The sequence below is a fragment of the Amphibalanus amphitrite genome, unplaced genomic scaffold (assembly GCF_019059575.1).
Source record: "Amphibalanus amphitrite isolate SeventyFive unplaced genomic scaffold, NRLGWU_Aamphi_draft 000342F_arrow, whole genome shotgun sequence".
In the NCBI taxonomy this organism is placed as follows: Eukaryota; Metazoa; Arthropoda; class Thecostraca; order Balanomorpha; family Balanidae; genus Amphibalanus; species Amphibalanus amphitrite.
Genome location: NW_024881837.1, coordinates 375332 through 397500, shown reverse-complemented (window position 1 = coordinate 397500; position 22169 = coordinate 375332). Strand labels below are relative to the sequence as shown.

The following is a 22169-nucleotide window of genomic DNA, read 5'->3' as shown; positions in this document are numbered from 1 at the left end:
TTTAAACCATATGCACCAACTTTTTACACCAATTTTTACCTCATATGTACCATATGACCAAATGGTACTGTTAAGACGTACCAGACTGTGCGCGCCGGAATTTTCGTGCCCTTGTCGAAGTGAAAGGCTTTGTCATCTTGCATTTATTTTGCTTTTGCCAACTGCCAGCCGTTGTGATTGATCCCTCTTATCTTTTTCGCCGCCAGGTCCAACGCCAGTGGTCACACGCCGTCTTCTCGGCGGCCCGGATATGATCGGTAAGTTCACTGTGCATATCGGCTTAGCCATCTTTCATAAGCTAAGGATAAGATATTCGGGTAATTCTTGGACACCGTGCAGATCTGCACTTGTGTCATACTGTTCTGTGAAATAACAAATGTACAGAAATGGTAACAATCGAAAGCTCTTTGGATTTAAATCTGCTTTCGATATCGACCATTTCTACTGCACAGCAACACACCTTTACCACCTACGATTATTTTCACAGGCCGCCGTCCGTGAGGACGCCTCTCCACTGCCGCCTGTGGAAGGGGGATCTCACCATCAGCCAGCGGCGCTGCGCCTCACTGAAGGCAGAGAAGCGCGAGCTGACGGCCGAACTGCGCCGCGAGCGTCGGCGACACCGCGCCGAGGAGCGCCGCTGGAGGGCCGAAGAGAAGCGGCTGCGCACACAGCTAAGCGACGCGGAGGACGCCGTCACCCAGCTGAAGAGCGCGCTTGGTGGGATTTTCTCCGACCGCCAGCTCACCACCCTGCGGACCGGGCGGCGCGTGAACTGGGAGCAGCAGGACATCGTCCGCGCGCTGGTGATCCGCTGCTGCTCGAGGAAGTGCTACCAGCTCCTCAAGGACAAGTTCCAGTTCCCGCTGCCTGGACTCTCCACCCTCCGCCGCTGGACTCGAGGCTTCCGGACGTCACCGGGGATCCTGGACATGGCTCTGCAGATCATGCGCTCGTCCGCAGACACCATGACGTCGCATGAGAGGCTGCTCGTCATGTCCTTCGACGAGATCACCATCGATCCCCGCGTGGCGTACGACTCCACGGACGACGCGGTCTACGGCCCCAACGACAAGATGCAGGTGGTGATGGTCCGCTCCTTGTGCAGTCGTTGGAAGCAGCCCGTCTTCTTCGACTACAACAAGGACGTCACCAAGGACCTTCTCCACCGCATCATCGCCGCCGTGGAGTCTGCCGGCTACGTGGTCGTCGCCATGGTGTGCGACCTGGGGCCGGCCAACCGGAAGCTGCTGTGGTCGCCGAAGGCCGCTGACGGACTGGGCATCGACCCGGAGGACGGGTTCTTTGCCCATCCGTGCGACCCCAGCCGGTAAGTCAACTTTTCTAACTTTCTTATTCATCGGTTTTTAACTTCGGACACTAATTTCTAGGGAGACCATAAATAAGCTTATATTTCGATGTTGTGTAGCAAGTTTATGTAGCCACAGCAACTCTTCATTCATGTTGCATTGAAACCAAATATGTCATGTATGTCATGCCGCTGGCAACGATTGTCTTGATGGCCTTGGTACCGGCATTCAGCCTTTCGAAAACCACTAAAATTGTAGCTTAATTTCCGTGTAAATGCTAGCTGACGGCAACTTCGTTCCGTTTCACTCTGCAGAAAAATCTTCACCTTCGCGGACGTGCCACACCTCCTAAAGCTTCTCCGCAATCACATTCTCCGGCAAGGCCTCCAGCTGCCAGGCGGCCCTGTCATCGACAAGAAGGTCTTTTGCAACCTTCTGGAGAAAGATAACTCTGAGTTTCGGCTATGCCACTTTCTGAAGTGGAAGCACATCACGGTGAGCAAGTTATCAATGTTAATTACCATAACCAGCAGCATTATGAATGATATGTGCCATCAACTTGGATGATTAATTCCGTGACGCTGAAAAGCAATGTCTTTTTACATTTGATGCAAAGCTGTGATAGTGTAGCACATTATAGTGTGTGTTAACTGTAGTCAAAAATTTATCTCGTCATTGGAAACAAGTTAAAAATTTACGAAATTTGGCCCTTCAGTGAGCCTGAATGTTGACCAACAAAAAGTCAACCAACGTCATTATTTATTACTCCTTTGGTTCCCCGTGTGTCGCAGGTGCGGGGTCAGGAATGCCAGCGCGTGTACCTGGCCGCCCAGCTCCTCAGTGAGCGCGTGGCCAAGGCGGTCTCGCACATCTTCGGTGACCGGTACCGGAAGGAGGCGGAGTTCATCGCCCTCGTCGACCAAGCCTTCGACACGTTCAACTCCCGCCACGTGTCGGACGGCAAACTACACCGGTCGGCGTTTGGGCTGGCCCATACCATCGAGGACCAGTACTCCTGCCTCCTCAAGTTCACGAAGGTGATGCGAGACGCGCGCGTGGTCGGCAGCAACTCGATGCTGCCCTTTCAGAAGGGCTTCGTGATGTCCTCCACCGCTCTGCGCGGCCTGTACAGCGCTGTGCAGCGGCATCACGGGCTCAGCTACCTACTGACCTCCCGGCTCAATCAGGACTGCGTCGAAAACTTCTTCTCGCAGGTAAGCATTCTAACATCAGTCACACATTTTGATGCAACTCAAATAAAACACGGGCGATTCTTTTCTTTCTTTCTTTCTTTTTTTATGCAGGTAAACATTAAGAGCAATATGCACATAGACTATCACGCAAAGCCCTTTGTCCTGGTATTGTATCTAGCCTTGAAATTTATTTTAATTTGTTTTAATACGTCTCGCCCGAATGTGTAGCTTACTACATATCTGGGTTGTGTATATAAGTACTTTGACGGCATTTTTTCTATCCTTAAACAATAAACATTCATGGTTTACTCGTAATGAAGACATTGGTCTTTTTTATATATATTAAGTGTTACCCACTCACACTCACCTCTTTTGTGTTATAATAGACTTTAATTACCTCACTCTGATAAACTATGTTTTGTTTCACTTCTTTGATTTCACTGGGTGACCCGGTAATGGTAAAAAACAATAAATATTAGACCTGTTGTCACAGTGGTTAAGTTATACCCCGCACCTTTAATGCCCACCTAATCGAGTCTTTTTTTAGGTATTTTACCAACCACTGTTTCTATTTCAGTTGAGAGGCATGGGTGCGGCGAACACCAACCCCACGGCAGTGGAGGCCAAGAACCGCCTCCGCCTGCTCCTCATAGGAGCTGCGCCGACAGTGGCCGCCGCAACCCACGATGACCCGCGCGAGTCCGGGGCCTCAGTACTGCTGGAGGAGAAGGAGCCGACTTACCTGAGCGCCACGACGCTGGACCTGGACCACGAGCCGCCAGTGGAGCCAGAGGTGCCGGACGCGGACGTCACCGCGGTGGAGAACCTGGTGACCGCCCGCCAGCCGTGTCCGGGACCCGCAGCCAGCGCCGGCGCCGCGCCGCCACCTGCAAGCCTTCCCTCTGGAGCAACCGGTGTCGCCAGTCTCTCCAGGCAGGCGCTGGCGTACGTCGCGGGGTACGTGGCCGCTAAGTGCGCCACAGTGGACAGCACGCTCGGCAAGATCACGTCCGATGCCAGCGAGGTACCCCGTGACGAGCGCTACGCCTGGATTGACACCCTCAGCCGCGGCGGCCTCACGGTGCCCAGCGCGCGGTGGCTCGATGAGGTTGAGCAGCTGGAGGTGCTGTTCACCACGATGCACGGAGGAGATGTCGACCGCGGCCCCGGCGTCGTTAGGCGACTTGCCGAGGCTGCTGCGCTGAAGTTCCCGCAGCTGCATCCATACGTACTGAGGAAGTACGCTATGACTAGGACGCAGCTGCGGGTACGTGAGATCCGGCGCCTCATCGGCGACAGAGAACGTCTCCGAAAGGAGCAGCCTACCTGCAGCCGGGAGGCCAAGCGTGCGCGCCTGTACGTGCATCCTGGTGATTAGACTTCAGCGTGGCCCTGCTTTGTGTGCCGCGCCGGCTGTGGCGGAAGCCGGCGGCGGCGTGCCACAAGACTTTAGCGTGGCCTCGCTTTGTGTGCTGCGCTGGCTGTGGCGGGAGCCGGCGGCGGCGTGCCGCAAGACTTCAGCGTGGCCTCGCTTTGTGTGCTGCGCCGCTGCGCTGACTGTGGCGGGAGCCGGCGGCGCCGTGCCGCAAGACTTTAGCGTGGCCTCGCTTTGTGTGCTGCGCCGCTGTGCTGGCTGTGGCGGGAGCCGGCGGCGGCGTGCCGCAAGACTTTAGCGTGGCCTCGCTTTGTGTGCTGCGCCGCTGCGCTGACTGTGGCGGGAGCCGGCGGCGGCGTGCCGCAAGACTTAAGCGTGGCCTCGCTTTGTGTGCTGCGCCGCTGTGCTGGCTGTGGCAGGAGCCGGCGGCGGCGTGCCGCAAGACTTTAGCGTGGCCTCGCTTTGTGTGCTGCGCCGCTGCGCTGACTGTGGCGGGAGCCGGCGGCGCCGTGCCGCAAGACTTTAGCGTGGCCTCGCTTTGTGTGCTGCGCCGCTGTGCTGGCTGTGGCGGGAGCCGGCGGTGGCGTGCCGCAAGACTTTAGCGTGGCCCTGCTTTGTGTGCTGCGCCGCTGTGCTGGCTGTGGTTGGAGCCGGCGGCGGCGTGCCGCAAGACTTTAGCGTGGCCTCGCTTTGTGTGCTGCGCCGCTGCGCTGGCTGTGGCGGGAGCCGGCGGCGGCGTGCCGCAAGACTTTAGCGTGGCCTCGCTTTGTGTGCTGCGCCCCTGCGCTGGCTGTGGCGGGAGCCGGCGGCGGCGTGCCGCAAGACTTTTATGGTATTGGTGATCAATGATCATTCACATTCGTGATCGTGGTAACCTCGGTTATTTGCCGTTTGTGAGACTGTTTGGCGCGGTGAGAACTGATATTTGCAGAGCTGAGTTCGGACCGAGCATGTTGGTTCTGCGCTGTTGGTTACTACTCTGTGCTCGTGGTAAATTCACATTATCATTTATACAATTAATGACAGCTCAAGTTTCGCCTCAGTTTTGCGTGTGAGTGGTGAAGCTTGTTTCCGTTTTAAAGTCGTTAATGTGTGTTTTGTGCGCATATTTTTAACCCGGACTTCTTGAAGCATTGAGATGAATATACGAATCGCTGGGAGGGATGCAGATTTTTGACTCCTCATCAAACTTCCGAATGGATGGTCGAGACAGATTTTTTTGGTGCATTCTCCATCAGTAGGTCAACAAGTCACGTCGATGTCAGGTTAAGTCTGAGACAAGTCACTGCATTGGGTTTAGAGACCAGCTAACGTCATTCAATATTGGAGCGTCCGAGTTCTTAAATGTATGTGGAAACCACTGAACTCTAATGGTGGAAACCGATTTCGCTGCGTGTGGTGGGAGGGTGCTAGCAGCGGCCGTGAAACGTCGCTCACGACGACGTACAGTACGCCGGGATGTCATATAATTAAAACTTTCAGAAAGCGCGTTCTCTCGGCCTTCATTTACACTGGAGATAATAGGTGGACAACCAGCACCATTTCAGAGTTATTTTATTTACAGAAGCAGTTTTGCATCAAAGTCCCTGCCGTAAGTGTTGTGTCTATGCCTGCCGCTGGATATTCGGCATCAGGGATATATAGTTGCGGATGTAAAATAAGGAGCGATGCCAAAATTAGATCAACCAGGAAAGCGACTCTGCCTAATTCAATTCTATCCATTTTCTCACAAATACGCCTATGCTTTACTACGCGGATAATATGCTATTTCTATTTACTGGTAAAGACTCAATTTATAATTTAAGCCTTTTGATAGCTACTTGATTATACATTGAATAACACATTATAATGATTATATTTTGACACAATGTAATAATATAAAGTGTCAATTTATAATAATAGAATTTGAAACATTGGTTAATTTTTAATGTGAACGATATGTACCGTACGCAACTGTTCAAAAGCAGCACACGCATCAATCAGCTGACGCCACATTCCCGGTGGCGCTGCTCACGGTGCACGCCTGCTGCGGCCAGTCATTGGGTCGGGGAAGGGTACCGCCGCTGCCCCGCCGGCCTGCACACCGGACGCTCTCAATGAGTACTACGTGCGTGTGGGTCCGACAACGGCGGCCAGTGTGCCGGCGCCGCAGACGGCGATACCGAGTTTACTCCCGCGTGTGATGTCCTGCGTTTTTCGACTGCACTCTGTCGGTTTAGATACCCTGTATAGTATTGTAAGCTCTATGAACAAGTCAAGTCACACAGGCTTAGAAGGAGTAAGTGTCGACATGTTTAGACGATTTTTTCATGGTGCAGGACCAGCACTAGTAGATATTGTCAACTGTAGTCTTGAGACCGGAATAGTGCCAGCGACTTGGAAACACGCATTAGTTAACGCCTTACCAAAAAGCTCAGACAGCCACAAACCGTGTAACACGAGGCCTATATCAATGTTACCAGCCATTATGAAGGTCTGCGAACGTGTAGTACAGGGTCAGCTCGCCGAGTATTTTAACGATCATCATTTATTTACTGACGCACAGCATGGCTACCGGCGAAATCGTTCCACCGAAACCGCCTTATCTGTGATAACCGACAAAGTGTACCGTGCGATGGACAGTGGCGAAATATCCATTTTAGTACTGCTCGACCTTTCAAAGTGTTTCGACGTAATTTGTCACGACAAATTGCTTGCAAAGCTTCGCCTTTACAATATTGACGCTCCATGGCTAAGCGATTACCTGCGCGGACATTCACAACAAGTAAAAATGCGACATACAGACGGCTCATACACATACTCAAAGACGCTCCCCATCACATCCGGTGTGTATCAGGGCGGTTCCCTCAGCTGTTTGCTATTCGCCATTTTCGCCAATGATATGTGCCTGAATGTTCCTGAAGTCAGCATTGTTCAGTTCGCAGATGATACGCAGATTTTAGTGACCGGCAAAAAAACGAATCTGAGTCAATTAATATCGAAGATGGAACGTGCACTGTCAAAGCTGTTTGACTGGTTCTGCGCTAATGATATGAAGGTGAATGCGACAAAAAGCCAGATGATAGTGTTTGGCACCCGACAGATGCTGCGAGATATGCCTCCCGTGAGCATCCGGTTCGCTGGGACTATTATGCACGAGTCCGAAACTGTGAAAAATCTAGGCGTTGTAATGGACAAGCACTTAACTTTCCATATTCATGTGAACCATGTCGTCTCAAAGTGTACCGGATCACTCCTGGCCTTAAACCACGCGAGGCATGTATTACCAACACTGACCATGAAACCAATCGTGACCTCGTTAGTAGTATCAACTCTGCGTTACTGCCTTTCCGTGTATGGCACCTGCGGAGCTATAGAGCGGCGTCGACTGCAGAAAGTACTGAATTTCTGCGCTCGTGTGATAAGTGGCCGACGGAGGCGAGACCATGTATCCGACGTGTTGCGCAGCTTAAGATGGTTGACGGCTGACAACCTGGTATTGTACCACAGGGTGTGTGGTGTGCGACGCATTGTCGAGTCCGGCCACCCAAGCGAGATCGCGAGCACGTTGGTCACCGCTGCCGGCCATGGCCACGACACGCGGAATGCCGGCCGACTACGTCTCCCGCGAATACGTACCGAGGCGGGTAGGAGACAACTGGTGTACGGGGGCGTGGACGAGTAAAACCAGTTTTGTGAAATTTATGACGGCCGAACATCTTTTAAATATGCGCTCAGAAGATTTTTACTTCTGAAGCAGGCAGCATAACAATTTATCACTGACACTGACATGGCAACTGTTCTGCGATGTTTTGTACGAATGTATGTGTGTATGCTCATTTATCTATAACTACTCGTTTTTACGTTATATGACACTGCGTTAATGAAAAGCCGCGAAAGCGGATTAGCGTGAATAAATGAACTGAAACTGAAATATCCCCAGCGACTGAGCCGTTTCCCTTGGGACAGGACAGAGAGGGAGTCTCAGAGGATGAAGGTAACTGATGACGCCAAACACCATTGACACTATCGGAAATTCTAAAGCCAGTTGTCTTTCTTTCGAATCAGTAGCTCCGGCCCAGCCCCGGCTAACGCCTCCCTAGCGCTATGCACTCACGTGGCTGAGCTGAGAACTACTAATTCCGACTTCATCCGCCAGAAAGCACACAGCACGATGACGATTGACGAACCAGCTTGAACTGCGATGGCTTCGAGGGCTAAGGGTAGAAAGTTACATCTTTTGGGGAGCCCTCTAACAACTTCCAGGCCCCTCCTGATTAGGTCAGGTCAGGTCAATGACCCAAGATCGGGAAAATCCGGACCTGTTAGAAAGTCGTAGTGTGGCTGCTAAGGGTTTTTTTTCGGGACGGTGATCACGAATATCGTGTTAGTTTTGATCACAGATGATGTCTTAAAGCATTTAGACCAGGTCGGGTCAGGTCAGGTCAGGTCAACCAGTAGGCGTCGTGACGGGTATTCGTAGTACGTGTCAACCGCCTCTGACAGCTTCGTAACATGTTACGAAGTCACCAAAACTACTTCGTAAATGTTCAAATGGTTGCTAAACTCGAATTCAGCTCCAAAAACTAGCCTAGAAACATGTAAAACTCGAAAAAGTGAACCGAGGTCACCAAAGGTCAATGACCTGACCTGACCTTCAGGTGACCTTGACACCCACCCTAATGCATGGGAGCAACATCAAATCACATGTTTGAACGTTTGAAACCACGAAAAGCTTGCAAACGCGCGGCTAATGCGAGCCGACATACGCGGAATCGCGATTCTGGCCAAACATGGTCTCGGAAAAGAGGTCACAGGTCAAAGGTCATTTGGGTCAGGGTCATGGAATTTTCAGGGTAGGTGTAAAATTGATCAATGCGAGAGTACTGAAAGTTTCGTCGCGATCGGCCGCTTTTTACGCGAGTTATTTGCGAAAAACCATGGCGGGTCCATCCGACCCCCTCCCTACACATGCGAGGGTTAATGGGGTGGTCAAGAAATTGACCTGACCTTAGGTCATCGATATCGAAATTCAAAGAGAACTGGCGCTAGGCCAAACAAAACACAATGTTGCCTGTTCCACGTCTCTTTCTCTATTAGATCAAAAGGTACAGCCAAAAAAGGAAAATTATTGTCGTGTGTTCAACGGGTGACCTCGGATGACCTTTCAGTGGGTCACTGAGCACCAGTGTCATCAATAATAGCCTAGTTCAACATGATTCAAAAGTATTTGAACCGGTCAGATGTGCTTCGGTGGTAACCGATAATTCTTCCACTGACTTATAAAGGACAGGTCACACAAATGACCTGACCTGAGGTCAACGCAGGCCGAAAGCCACTTTTTCATTATCGCATATGAATAACAATTGATAAAGCTTTAATTGTCATCAGACAAAATTACAACTTTCAGTGTGGAAAATATCAAGGTCACTCTTCGAAAAACAGGTCAAGAGGTCACGTGATCAAAATTTTCAAAAATGAAGATCCGAGATAGCCAAAATGTTTGTTGGTTGATGATGATTTGAATTGTATTAAGTTTTTATCATAGAAAACCAACAGTTTCTGAGTTATAGGCCGCCAAACGCAGCGTGACCTCAAGGAATTGCCCGAGGCTATATCTCGGAAACTGTTGTTCGAAGAAAAAAATCCTTGCTACAGCTGGCTTCCCAACCCATCACAACCCATTAGACCAATTTTAAGCAAAAAATAAAATATGAGAGTGTACGGCTTTGGTCGATCTATCGTGGAATGCCCCAGCACGAAATTTGTTTCTGGGTCCAGGAAGTTGAGTTGCATGGAGTAGAATGGGCCCCTAACAGCACGGACTAACTTCCTCTTTCGTTCCCGCTAACTCGCTTTAGAGCAAAGTTGAACCTCCAACCGAGGTACAACACCAAATGGAAACGATGGAAACGATGGAAACGAAAACATTTGGAGACGTTTCATGATCTGAGATGACTTTAGGAGTATAAAAAGGGATCACGGGTGCAATTTGTGTCATGTTTACCTGTATCCCGATGTTTGAGGATGTTTTCATTCAAAAGAAGAGCATGAGATAAACAAATTGTAGGCAATATGGCTATCCTGCAACTTTCAAACGAATCGATCATTTACTGTGACTCTGACACAGTGACATCTTTCCAAAAAGAGATTTAACCCTCGCCCTGGCAGGGCATTTTTCATAACACGGCCTGGCAGGGGGGGTCGATGCGAACCCCCCCCCTCGCGATTGGCTCCTATGGCACCTAGAAACACCAAATTTGGTAGGTAGGTGGGCCCCCTGGAGTTCTCGCCCCTGTGCAAATTTGGTTGCTCTAGGTCAATATTTAGGGGGGTTTTGGGGGGTATAAATGTAAAAATTTCGCTAAAAACAGGTCAAAAGTTTTTCGCTTATAACTTTTGATCTAATTAAGATAGAGCAAAAAGAAAAGCACCAGTGAACTCAGCACGTCCAGGCGCGTCGATTGATATACTTTTTAGCTTGCTTAAGTGTACTTAAAGTTTTTCTTAAATTTTAAGTAAACTTAAATTAATGAATTAAGTTAAAGTTAACCAAATTGCATCATATTGCATATCATTCGATTCAGCTGATCACCAGGAACACAATGATACCATTTTCGAAGCTCTAGCGTCATTATGTGCCAAGTTATTAGCAAAAACGTCATTTGACCTCAGTTGACCTCATTTGACCTGACCCATGGATAAGTACACCAAACAAAGAAGCACCAAGTGACCTGCTGTTAAGTACTGTGGTTTCAAAGCACAAAAGTGATAGAACAAAGCGGATATCTCCAGTATTTTCCGAATTTAGTATTTTCCCATAGGCTTAACATTACGACGTAATGACCTCTAACTGACCTCAGGTCAGTGACCTCAAAAAACCCGAACTATATGTTATACAACTCGGTGAACTTAGCACATCCTGAAAGTTTGAAGGAAATCAGTGCAAAACTGTGAGTTGGACAGGTGCAAAAAGAAAATTGAAATTTGACCATGACCTTGTACCGGTTTTTCTGACCTGGTGACCTGACCCAAGGTCACCCGGACCTGAAATTTTCAGGTCATATGTAAAAAGGTTGCCCCATAGGCTGTGCCAAATTTGGCGGCGCTGCGCGCCGCCGTTTTTACGCTATCTTCGAAAAACCTTAGGGGGGGGGTCGCATCGACCCCCCCCTGCCAGGGCGAGGGTTAAGGTTGGGTCATTCAAAGTGACCTGGTGACCTGACCTATCAAATTCGCAGGTCATAACTTGCACACAATGCGTGCACTTGCTTAGGCAACAGTCAACGTTCCCTGAAAATTTGAGCGAAATCCGTCGGAAAGTGTTTGAGAAATTGACGTTTTAGTGACGTCATGTTCGCCATTTTCGCCTCAAAAACGGCAAAATTTCAAACGCCGCTAACATCTTTATTTTTAAAGGAATCAAGACGTAACAAAAAGATTATGCGTAATTCTACTTTGTCTATCAAATGGCCATCCCGGTTTTTAAAAAATGATGGATTTTGGCCCAAATTTTTCCAAAAAACTGACTTTTTTTGGAAAATAATTATAAAATCCAGAATTTTGAGTGTATCGAAAAAACCGGAACATATGTCAGAGAAGTGGTCTATGTGGACCTACATACCAATTTTTAGAAGAATCGGTTTAAAAAATGTGGGAGTTATTCAAAATTTTATGACGTCACGACACACAAAAATTTTGAAAAATGATTTTTTTGAAAGTTCTAGACCTCGTACGGAAACTAAAATAGCACCATTCGATTCGACGTGAAAAACTGCATCAGATAGACACCTTTTTAGGCCTTAACAACCAACTTCAAAATTTGACCTCACTTGACCTGACCTTGACCTGACCTCGACCTGAGATTCATCCAGAGGTGGTCCATATCACTTATTGAGTGTGCCTATTAAATTCTATACGTAAAATGACCCATAAAACATGTGTCGCACATGCCCTTTTCTATATTTTGTTTTTGGTGACCTGACCTGACCTGACCTGACCTTGACATTGACCTCTGAATGATATTGTATGTAACGAATATTGTCTTGGTAGCCTAAGAACATGTTTTGGGCAATCAGTCTTAGTCCATGACTCCATTCTTCGGCAACTACGGTGCAAGGCCGATACTGTAGGAACTTGCAATTTGTACCCTTGACCTGACCTTGACCTTGACCTCAAACTTTAAATTAAGTACATGTTTTTAGCTGGTCGTGATGAGATCTTTCGATTGGCGTTTGAATTTTCCAAATCGGACCATTAGTTCGGGAGATAACAGAGGGGGCGGGGGGGGGGGGGTAAAATTTACCCCCCCCCCCCAGCCCCGCGCGTTCGGCTGGAGACCCCAGCCCCGCGCGGGTTAACCCTCGCCGGCCGAGGGGGGGGGGGGCGGGTGCCGCCCCCCTTCCATAGGGTTTTTCGCGATAGCTCCGAACACGCTGGCGATAGAGAGCTGAAACTTGGCATACCTGACCTTTGATCCAAGCCGGATCTTTTGACAACAACCGCATTTTTGGGTCAGGTCAGGTCACTGACCTATGACGTCATAAGTGAACCTCTGCACGGTCTTCAGATGTCGCAACTTCGCAACGCCCTCACTGCCAGAGGAGATGTCACAGGGAAATGAAACTTGCAGGATCTAGTATCTATTATGAGTCCCACAACTTGTATATCTCGGATTTTTCCTAAAGGTCATATGAGGTCAGGTCATTTTCGTGACCTCACCATTATAAGTCAATGGGGAAAAATGAAAACTGCTATTCTGGCGCCGGGAACGATCTCCAACTATCTCAAGCACACAGAATCGTGATTTGATGCCCTCCTTGCAAGGTTAGATGCGTCACTTTTGAATGTTGACCTTGCGTGACGTCATTTATGACGTCATCAAGGTCATATTAGTTTTTCGTCAATAACTCTTGATCAAATTGAGCTAGCGAGTCGGGAAAGCCACCAATGGACTCAGGAAGACCTGCCGACTCGAATGATATGCAACATGACCTCTTTCGACCAACTTCGTGACCTGGGGGTGCTGACCTGACCTTGACCTGAGGTCAACAACCCAAGTTGACCTGACCCGGACAAAAAGTATATCATTCGACGCGCCTGAGCGAGACGAACACGATGCTGCCAAAATCGGCGCTCTGCGGCCGTTTTTTGCGAGTTATTCACCAAAAACTGAACCGTACCTTGGGGCACTTGACCTGACCTCAGAGGTCACCGGTTGACCTAGGACCTTAAAATCGGGTACCAATCTCTCCGTCTCGTAACGGCGCACACGCTCGTTTTTTCCGCGACGCGCTAGCTCCACCAGGGGCGAAACGGCGAGGGGGGGGGGTCGTACCCGCCCCCCCTCCCCTCGGCCGGCGCGTATGTAGAAAACCAATAGGTCCGGCGAGGGTTAAGGGGGGCACTGCCGACTTTTGGTCTCATTCTTCCCATGCAACGCCCAAAGGGCAAATGTTAAAATGGCAAAATCAAAGGGGGCACGGTGCCCGGTGCTCCCCCGTTCCGCCGCCTATGATTTTGGTGACCTCTCTTGACCTAATGTGACCTTAGGGGTATAAAGTGGAGCTACGGTTGCACTCGTATCTATCATATGCGGGATTAGGCCCCCATAAGATCAAAAAGAATTCCCTTGCCCCCTGCCTGCGGTGACCTGGTGAGCTGAGCTAAGGTGATCTATTGTGATAGAATATTCACAGAAGGTGTGTACAAGTAATAATGCGTGTGAGAAGTGGCGGCACGTAGCACGCTGCACGTATGCGACATTCACAAGAAAAAAAGACAGGGAAGGGAGCATCAAAATAAGCCACAGGCCACGGCTGGGCCCGTAATGCTAGTGACCGTCTGACTGCTTTCATTACACATTCCAATAAAGTAGGCCAGTAAATGTGTACCTACCGGCGATTTGTTTGAACAACGAGTTCCGCCAAGCTGGTGACATCAACAGGCAGCCACTTCAGATGTCGTGCCCCAAAACATGTGCCTGTGAGTGTGTAAAATGTAGACGGCACGACTTAACCCCCCCCCCCTCCCGGAACATATAGTGCACGAGTACCTACACATATTTGATATCTCATAAAATTTCTTTGCGTGATTGCTGAAAAGAACATGTCACCCACCATTCTCACCAAAAGTCCAACTAATGCTGGCTACTCACACCGATTTTAAGTACGCGCGTCAGCCTCGCCAAAATATGAGCCGGCCAAAGTCGGCCTCCGTGGGCTGTCTGTGGTGCCAGCTGTCCGGGCCGAGCGGCGCTGGGGCCCGGCGTGACCGTCAGTTGCGCCCGAGGCGGTCGGGTGTGTGTGTGTGTGTATTGGGGAGTGATGTGTGTATTGTGTAGTCATTCTGGAGTCTAGCGGAACAGTCTGCCATCCAGGCACCGCCGGATTGCTCCTGGGACATCCTCTAACGTGACATTGTGAGCGGTGTGCTGGAGGCAGCGTTGTAACACGATACTGATAAGTGAAACCCGAGAAAGTCTGTGTTTACGGTGAGGAAGCATGATTGACTTCCTCCGCTGATTGAGCTATTGGAACAACACTTCCCCGAATGGGCTTCTGAGCATCAGCAGTGCTTCACTAATGAGTCCAGCTTGGCGACAGGACCTCTGACACGACCGTCCGTTGCTACGGAGGAGACTACGGCTATCACCCCGGTGTCACTACGGTGAGTTCATCTGACAGCCCGCCCGTACCAGTACGCCCGTCGAGGTCACCTCGCACGTGGGCGTCCACCCATGACCCATCGTTAGAGACAGTTTCCCGTCAGCGCCAGGCGAGATACCATCGGCGCCGCCGATAACCAAGGTTGTATCCGCGTAGGTACACGTGTAGTGTTTCAGCGGGGTAACAGCGTATTTGTGGCGCACATCGGGCTGGCATAATACACACTGAGCGCAGCATGGCACGCTTGCCATGTATTATCCATATGTGATGATTGATATGCAAATAGAGCATCTATGTTTGCTTTGCATATCGGTAACCACACGTGATCGCTGTGTCTGTCTGCAGGACAGACAACGACCTGCATTGCACACCGCACATCGCACTGCACAGTACACATTGCACACGTCTCTGTGTTAGCTGTGAACACGGTCTCTGCTGACGGCACCACATGCCTTGGCAGCGTTTAGCGTGTACTGGCGGCGCCGGCCAGTCCTCTGGACACCATGTAAACACTGTGGAGCGTGGGGCCAACCGCCGGCCGTCTGGTGCGCGGCCCAGCACCAGGGCACCAGAGAGGCTGTAAATGTTGTGCACTGTCCAGTCTACAGTGCACTCTAGACTACAGTGCTGTGACTACACAGTCTACAGTGCTGAGACTGTGTAGTCACTGAGACTGTGTGTCACGGTTTGTTACGGTTTGCTGGGAGCTGTCTATTTTGCCACCGTTAGAATGCATGTCTGTTTTATCACCACTGGCTTGCGCTGTACTGCGCGAAGATGATCCGTTTTGTTACAAAATTAGGGTGGTCTAGTGTTATTTTGGCCCGCACTGCGAAGCTGTGTTTTGGTGGCTTGTTACTTTATATGAGAAAAAGGTATGCTGCACCGGACTTCAGTAGCTTTATTTAAAATTGATTTACTGTCACCAAAATATCATCGAGTATCGACAGACAAAACACGTCTTCAATTTGATCTCGTGATGCATCGTGTGTCTGTCAAATCAGACATTCGATATAGGGCGCCAGAAATGTTTTCCTTCTGGCACTCAAAATCACCTATCCCCGCGCCAAGTTACGCGGAAGGCTCGTCAATCCATTGAAAGAAGTCGTGATACGAAAGCTAAGTGACATATATTTGGTATTATCACCCCGGGTGATGTTCCATTGTATTGAGATTCCTCTCGGCCCCAGGAATGGGCTTCCCATGCACCCGTTTTGGTCGCATTTGTGAACATCAATCGGAAAACCGCGCCGCTTTGTATTTTTGTGCAGTAGCGGCGGAACACCCTCAATTAAGGGGGGGGGGGGCACTGCCGACTTTTGGTCCCATTCTTTCCATGCAACGCCCATAGGGCTAATGTTAAAATGTAAAAATCAAAGGGGGCACGGTGCCCCGGTGCCCTCCCCGTTCCGCCGCCTATGTCTTTGTGTTCACGTCAATGTTGTGGCTCGCGGTGTGTTGTAGGCCACTAATGACATTATAGTTATATAAAAATATATTCGTTTAAGTTGTGGTGGTGAGTATGAACGGCTATATCATCCGCTTATGTGATCATTTTAACAACACATTAATCGGTCATTGCCCGCAAAATTTCACCGTGTATCAATCGGAGCTGTTTGCGCGACCAAATTAGGCAGTTCAGTTTGCAGGCCTTAGCACTAATGCATGCATTTGTGCATGACGATGTTTTGAATTCCCGTAGCCACACATCCTTGTTCGACAAGGAAAACGTGATCATTTGTCACATTGTTCTAGCGCGCGTCTCACACGAAAGAAACTTGCGCGATTCAGTTACATATTCTAGATGGAAACGTTTAGCATTTAAGTTTATAACTGACATGTCCGTCGGCCATCTATCCCAGCATAATTCACTGCCGTTACTTGAAATGGTTGGGGCAAATAATGTCACAAGTTACGCCATCAATGAAGCTGACGAAACGTCACCAAGTAGAACCGAGTTAGCTAATGCTTACAATTAAGGAATAATGTCTCCTACTTAAACTAGAGTCGTCTGTATATAGGCTCTACGACCCGGCTAAGGTTTCAGTGAGCAGTTAGTATCTGTCTGTTAAAATGGCGCTCGATCTTTTACGAGTTTTATTGGCGAGTGACATGCGAACGTTATTTTGCCACCAAACTCTGAACGGCCAGACATAATGCGGCGACAGCATCGACAGAAAATAACAAAATCAATGATTGGGATGTAGTTTTCAGTGCGCAATTGCGCTGTGTATATAGCTCGTCCCTTTTCTACCGCTGCGTACTTCTGCCGAAATTAACGTCAAATGTCGTGACCCCGGCACATATTTGGCCACCGATGACCATCCCATGACGGCTTGTAAGTGCGCCACTGGTCACGTTCTCCTTTCAGCTCCTCCCAAAGCCCTGATCGTCAACTCTGATTGGTCCAGCATTTTAGCAACACACGGCAATGCAGAGAGCAGTGCAGTGCAGTGCAGTCGAGAGCAGCAGTACGTCATGAACACAGAAAGTTGAACAGTGAACAGCCTTCACGTTCCCAGCAGTAAATACCTACCTAAATACATACTGCGGGCCTCTCTGACGGGGCACCAGGGTCTCGGTCTGCGAGCGTGGCACGTGTTCCCGACGTCTGGCGGTGACCAAAGACGTCCCCCATGACCACACCATTCCTCTCCTGCACTCCCGGGACCAAATGTAAACCCTGTGTCGAACGAAGGTGCCGCCGGACCGGCTCTCCTTGCTGGTGGACGGTTTAACCGCGCCGGGAGGTCACCGGCTGTCGCAGAGGTAAATAATGGCCACACGACATCGGCAGTGGAGAAAATCAGGGTGTAAATGCCATGGCCACTGCCAGGCATGGGTGTTGGGAAATGCCTAATGCATATTCGTTCTGCTGAGTGCTGACCTTGGGATGCACACTTCAGTGATGCTAGTTTTAGGCAAACATCCGTTAATGTCCCGCCGTGTTGCACTATATTGTTGATAGCTCGGCCCCAAGGTTATTAGTTTGTGACCCAGTCTTCAATCCTTTGACATTTCAGTTTCCATATTCTCTCCTGTACCACCGTCCACCTACATATATTTCTGTTGTATTGCTGCTCTGGTCCGGATATTGTCTGTTGTGTCCCGCTCTTTTATATCGATGCAGACAATCTCTTCCGTATCGTCGCCCTGCTACGGAGGCTCTCTGCCACGTCACTGTCCTCCTGCGATGATCCTCTGCTGTGTTGCCACCCCACGGCCCACGCTGATTTTCCGCCTAGTCGCCGGTGGTCGCAGCTGCTCCTACATACATGTAACCGTCTGAGGGTGACACGCCGGCGGCGGAGTCAGCACCTAGGGACCGTCTCGGCCGCGTCTGCCGGCGTGACAGGCGGTCCGAACGTGTTTCGGATCTCTCCCAGCGGGACTGCGAGCAGTGCTCGACGTCCCCTGCCGGCGGTAGACAGGTAGGACGCCACAGAGAGCTTCACCGGCAACGCTGTGCTGCTTTTATACCTTCTTATATAGGTCGACTTGGATGATTGAAGAAGTACCAGCGCTCCCGTGTTGTAGCATTTGAAATTGACAGGCCCCGAGGTGTGTACTTCTAATATTTCATCGCACCATGTAACGGTAGTACTAAGCGATGGTTTGCTGAATCCAGCTTCTTTTGAACCCATTTGCTCTTTCGCAACCACGTATCGCCTTTGTCTGAGCTCTCGAACATATCTGCCGATGCGTCATTTGTATTCATTCTAACCTGGATATTGGACTTGGGCATGCATGCTACGAGCGTAATTACTGTCTTTTCCATTTTTGCCGGCGGATTGGTTACGGGCTCTGCGGCATATGTTATCACCAGCGGAAGACAGCCTGAAATCTAGGCTATTTTTAGAGAGCGCCTGACAGGCTGGCACTGAGGTGAAGATTGTATGTGCTTCTGAGAAATAACACCTCAATTTCGTTAGATGTATGTTAGAGTTACGAATCATGGTTGTTGTAGTTTGGCCACTGAAAATCAAGACCATCCACTTCGACCTACATCGGAATCTTCTTTTCAATATGTCTCAGGATTCTTGTGCCCAATTCGAATCGAATGCGTTGCAGGATAAATCCTAGAAGCAACGGAAAACTTCACAAAGGCAGGAATAAAAACGAGCGTTTAGAAAAAAAACTTGTCAAAACGCTAAACAAATTATCACGGTGGCAGCGATGTTATCACAAATTCCGTAAAATAGCACGTCTCTGGCTTCGACATTGGTAGCTGAATAACCCCCGGCATGACTACAAAACAGACCGGAAACTGCACTCACTTGTGTTCGTGCGGATTATTTCATACGCCAGCTTACGCAAGTCAGCGTGCCTATGCGTCAGACCTAACAAAGTAGCGCGTTGCATTGTGGTAGGTCCGGTCCGACTCCTGCAACTCTCACCACCTGTCGCGTACTACATACACCCACCCACCACTCTTCGCTTTGGTGTGAGCTTACCGCCATCCGTGAGTGTCAGTCTGTTACTATGGCCATTCACTGCTGTTGCTATTGGGTTAGCCACTCCGGTGTTGTTGCTATGTAGAAAGGCGGTGCCAAGCGTGTTGCCCTAAGGCCTTCTCGAGCGGTCACCGGTCGAACGGTCGATTATGTGTGCTAACGCCCGCCAATATAGCTCAACGTTGGCCTCTCCTGTTTGGAAAACGTCCGGCCTCGCTCGTACTCGCTGCTCGTGTATGTATAACGTCTAATTAAGTGCAACAAATTTGATTAGAATGCTGCTTATCAAAAGAACGACCACATCCTTCAATGGCTTTTTGTTTCTCGATGCACTTTCATTTTCATTTGTGTACCGGGACTTTGACTCCGTCAGGCTCACTGAAAATAATCGCGTGATTGTCCAATAATGACATGGTTTGACGAAATACTTCAAACGCTGCTAGTCCAGGCTAAGTTTTGGTCGATGTCGCTTTGTGTGGCTTTAGGTTTTATTTTCGGCATTCTTCTACTGATCACCAAAGTCTTGATTTTTTCACTTGAAATTTGGGGAAAATAATTGATTTAAGATGCCATGTTTTGTCCTGGGCTGGTTCTATGTAAAGCAGCGATAAGTGTTGAACGACCAGGCTAATTTATATGTGCTTAGTTTCGTTCTGGTTTCCGTTCAATCTCTTCAGCCAGTATTCACTTCACCTGTGCACAGTGAAAACCATTCATAACACTTAAAAACTCAACAACTGCTTCTTTGAACGACTCCCCTTTGTCGCCGTTTTGGCACTGTGCCGGCACGATTCATCCATCCTGTTGATCTGCATCAATCGCTGTCGGCCCGCCCACCGGATATTGGGCATATCCGGTGGGCTGTGAGCCTGTGACTTTACTCAGCGTTCGCTGCTGTGGGTGAGCGTTTTATCAGTCGTGTGACCAGACTGCCTGTTGACTGTTATGTAATTTTTGCGGTGCTATCACGCCATGCTACCCCGCGGCTTGTGGGTGGCCTATCGTGTGTTGGTGCACTTGACAGGACAGCTGACCTATACGTTCAATCTGTCGTGTTTCTGTCAGGTGCGTCACTCTCGTAAGACTGACATTTTGGTTGCTACGACACTTGGCGGTTAAATAGGTGCTAGAAAGTGGATTGTGGATAATAAGATGAGTTTGTTTATTTTAACAATCATTAGTCATGCCTCAATATTTCAAGCATATATGATTAGAGATTGAGGCATAATACGGTTGTAAGAATTCATTGCTGCTTTTGATTAGTTGCTTCTGGATGGTTGTGGTGAATTTCTTTCCAGTTTCGACTCTCAGAAATGCAAAGGGGCAAAAGGACCAAGCGCCTTTATCCGAACCACCAGAGTCTGTATATCCTTCGATACGAAGTTTCGCAATGCCATGTCGACGCTCAGTGTAGTATTGACCCACATAACGCCGGTAAAAGTCTAATTCGATATCAATGAACCCAAATGGCCGCACCATTCACTCGTTTGTCGTTATACAGGTCTATGCTCGATTACCAAGTAGCCACTACCATTTCCATGGTCATGTCTGCTGCGCCTGCAATATATCACATGCCCACGCCGCCATTTATTGCCCCGTAATGGCAATGTCGGCTGTTCTATTGCCTGCACACACGACTGATGACCTTGGGCGCTCCGCGCGACCTCGCTGTGGCCCTGTCTGCCGGCCGGACAGCCAGCTGACCGTGCCATCGCTACGACCCAGTCGCCGCGGTTCCGTATACACTGTAAACCAAATCTACAAGTTGGCTCCTTGTTACAAGTTTGGTTCCAATTCGCATAGGCGTCACCTTGTCGATTCACCAGCCCCAGGCTTGTTGGCTAACAAACTAACAGTTTGTCTACAAGTTTGGTTCCAATTCGCATAGGCGTCACCTTGTCGATTCACCAGCCCCAGGCTTGTTGGCCAACAAACTAACAGTTTGTCTACAAGTTTGGTTCCAATTCGCATAGGCGTCACCTTGTCGATTCACCAACCCCAGGCGTGTTGGCCAACAAACTAACAGTTTGTCTACAAGTTTGGTTCCAATTCGCATAGGCGTCACCTTGTTGAGTACTAGTCTGGGCCTTGTGAACCTACCAACTTCTGGATAGGCATAGCCGTTTCCTTGTCGGTTCAACAACCCCTGGTTTGTTGATGAACTAGCCTTTGACTGGGCATTGCTAGTTTACAAATTGTCAACAAGTAAGTGTACTAACGCTCAGTTCGAACTTGTTCTTCCTTACAATCGCTTTGTTTGCGTTGATAACCTTAAGAACTTACGATTCGCGTTCGTTTTCAATTGCCACGATACTGATTCAGGAAATATTTTCTATACGGACAGGCATTTTTTGGCTGGAAGTGGTGCACAAAATCATGACTGGCATCAGTTATTGCTCAAAGGCTTGCGCTGACAAGAAACGAAATACTGATGGGTTATATAATCGATGAATGCATACACCACATCCATTCGGAAGTTTCTGGAATCATTAGTATTTATTACGGTCACGTACCTACATCACGTAGTATGTAATTATTACTATTGACTGGAGACAATTCCAAGTGCATATTTTCGAATGGATGTGGTAAATGCATGAGGTATAAGGTATACCTATCGTGCACCGTCAGCATATAAGTCTTTGAAGCAAGAACTGCTGCGTATGTGGAAGAACATGGTTTTGTGCATCGCATCAAGCCAGAAGTATAACATGCCCGTATGACGAATATTTCCACATTGACCATAACAATCATGGCAGTTGCACGATCACGCAGATAATTCGAATAAAGCATGATCGCCAACCAGATTAGCTTTTACAGCCCATATATGTCCATCAGTTAAGTTAAAAATACAAAGAGTTGAATTAAAGGCAAATAAATGTATTTATATATAAAAAAACACCGACCGCAAAACATCTGCTCACATGTGCATGCAAAGGTCTGGCCCACTTACATTGCGCGCGCAGGGGAAGGGAGGCGTCTCGACCGCGGGTATAGGCACGATTAGTGCGTCCCGCAGGCCAGAGCGGGCCTCACTCACAGCACGAACACCACAGTTCACAGATTTCACTTTTTACTGCACAAATGCTGGAACGTAGCGCCCAGATTGCGGCCACGGACCTAAATGTGGTACCTCAGTTCACCCCTTTGCCATAGGGAAATTGTGCTAAATTTACATAAAAGACACTGCAGTG

The 22169-nt window shown here is 49.1% G+C and overlaps 1 protein-coding gene across 2 annotated transcripts in view; it reads left to right on the top strand.

The window, feature by feature from the left end:
* The first annotated feature begins 14100 nt into the window (after window positions 1-14100).
* LOC122389034 (receptor-type guanylate cyclase gcy-5-like) overlaps window positions 14101-22169 on the top strand; it is a 66725-nt gene continuing 58656 nt past the window's right edge. Inside the window, exon 1 of one of the 2 annotated variants that reach the window (XM_043380688.1) lies at window positions 14101-14525. The gene's annotated coding sequence lies outside the window, so the exon portion shown is untranslated. Of the gene's footprint in view, window positions 14526-15317; window positions 15400-22169 lie in introns of those variants that run through there. The other variant, XM_043380689.1, reaches the window with a different exon arrangement.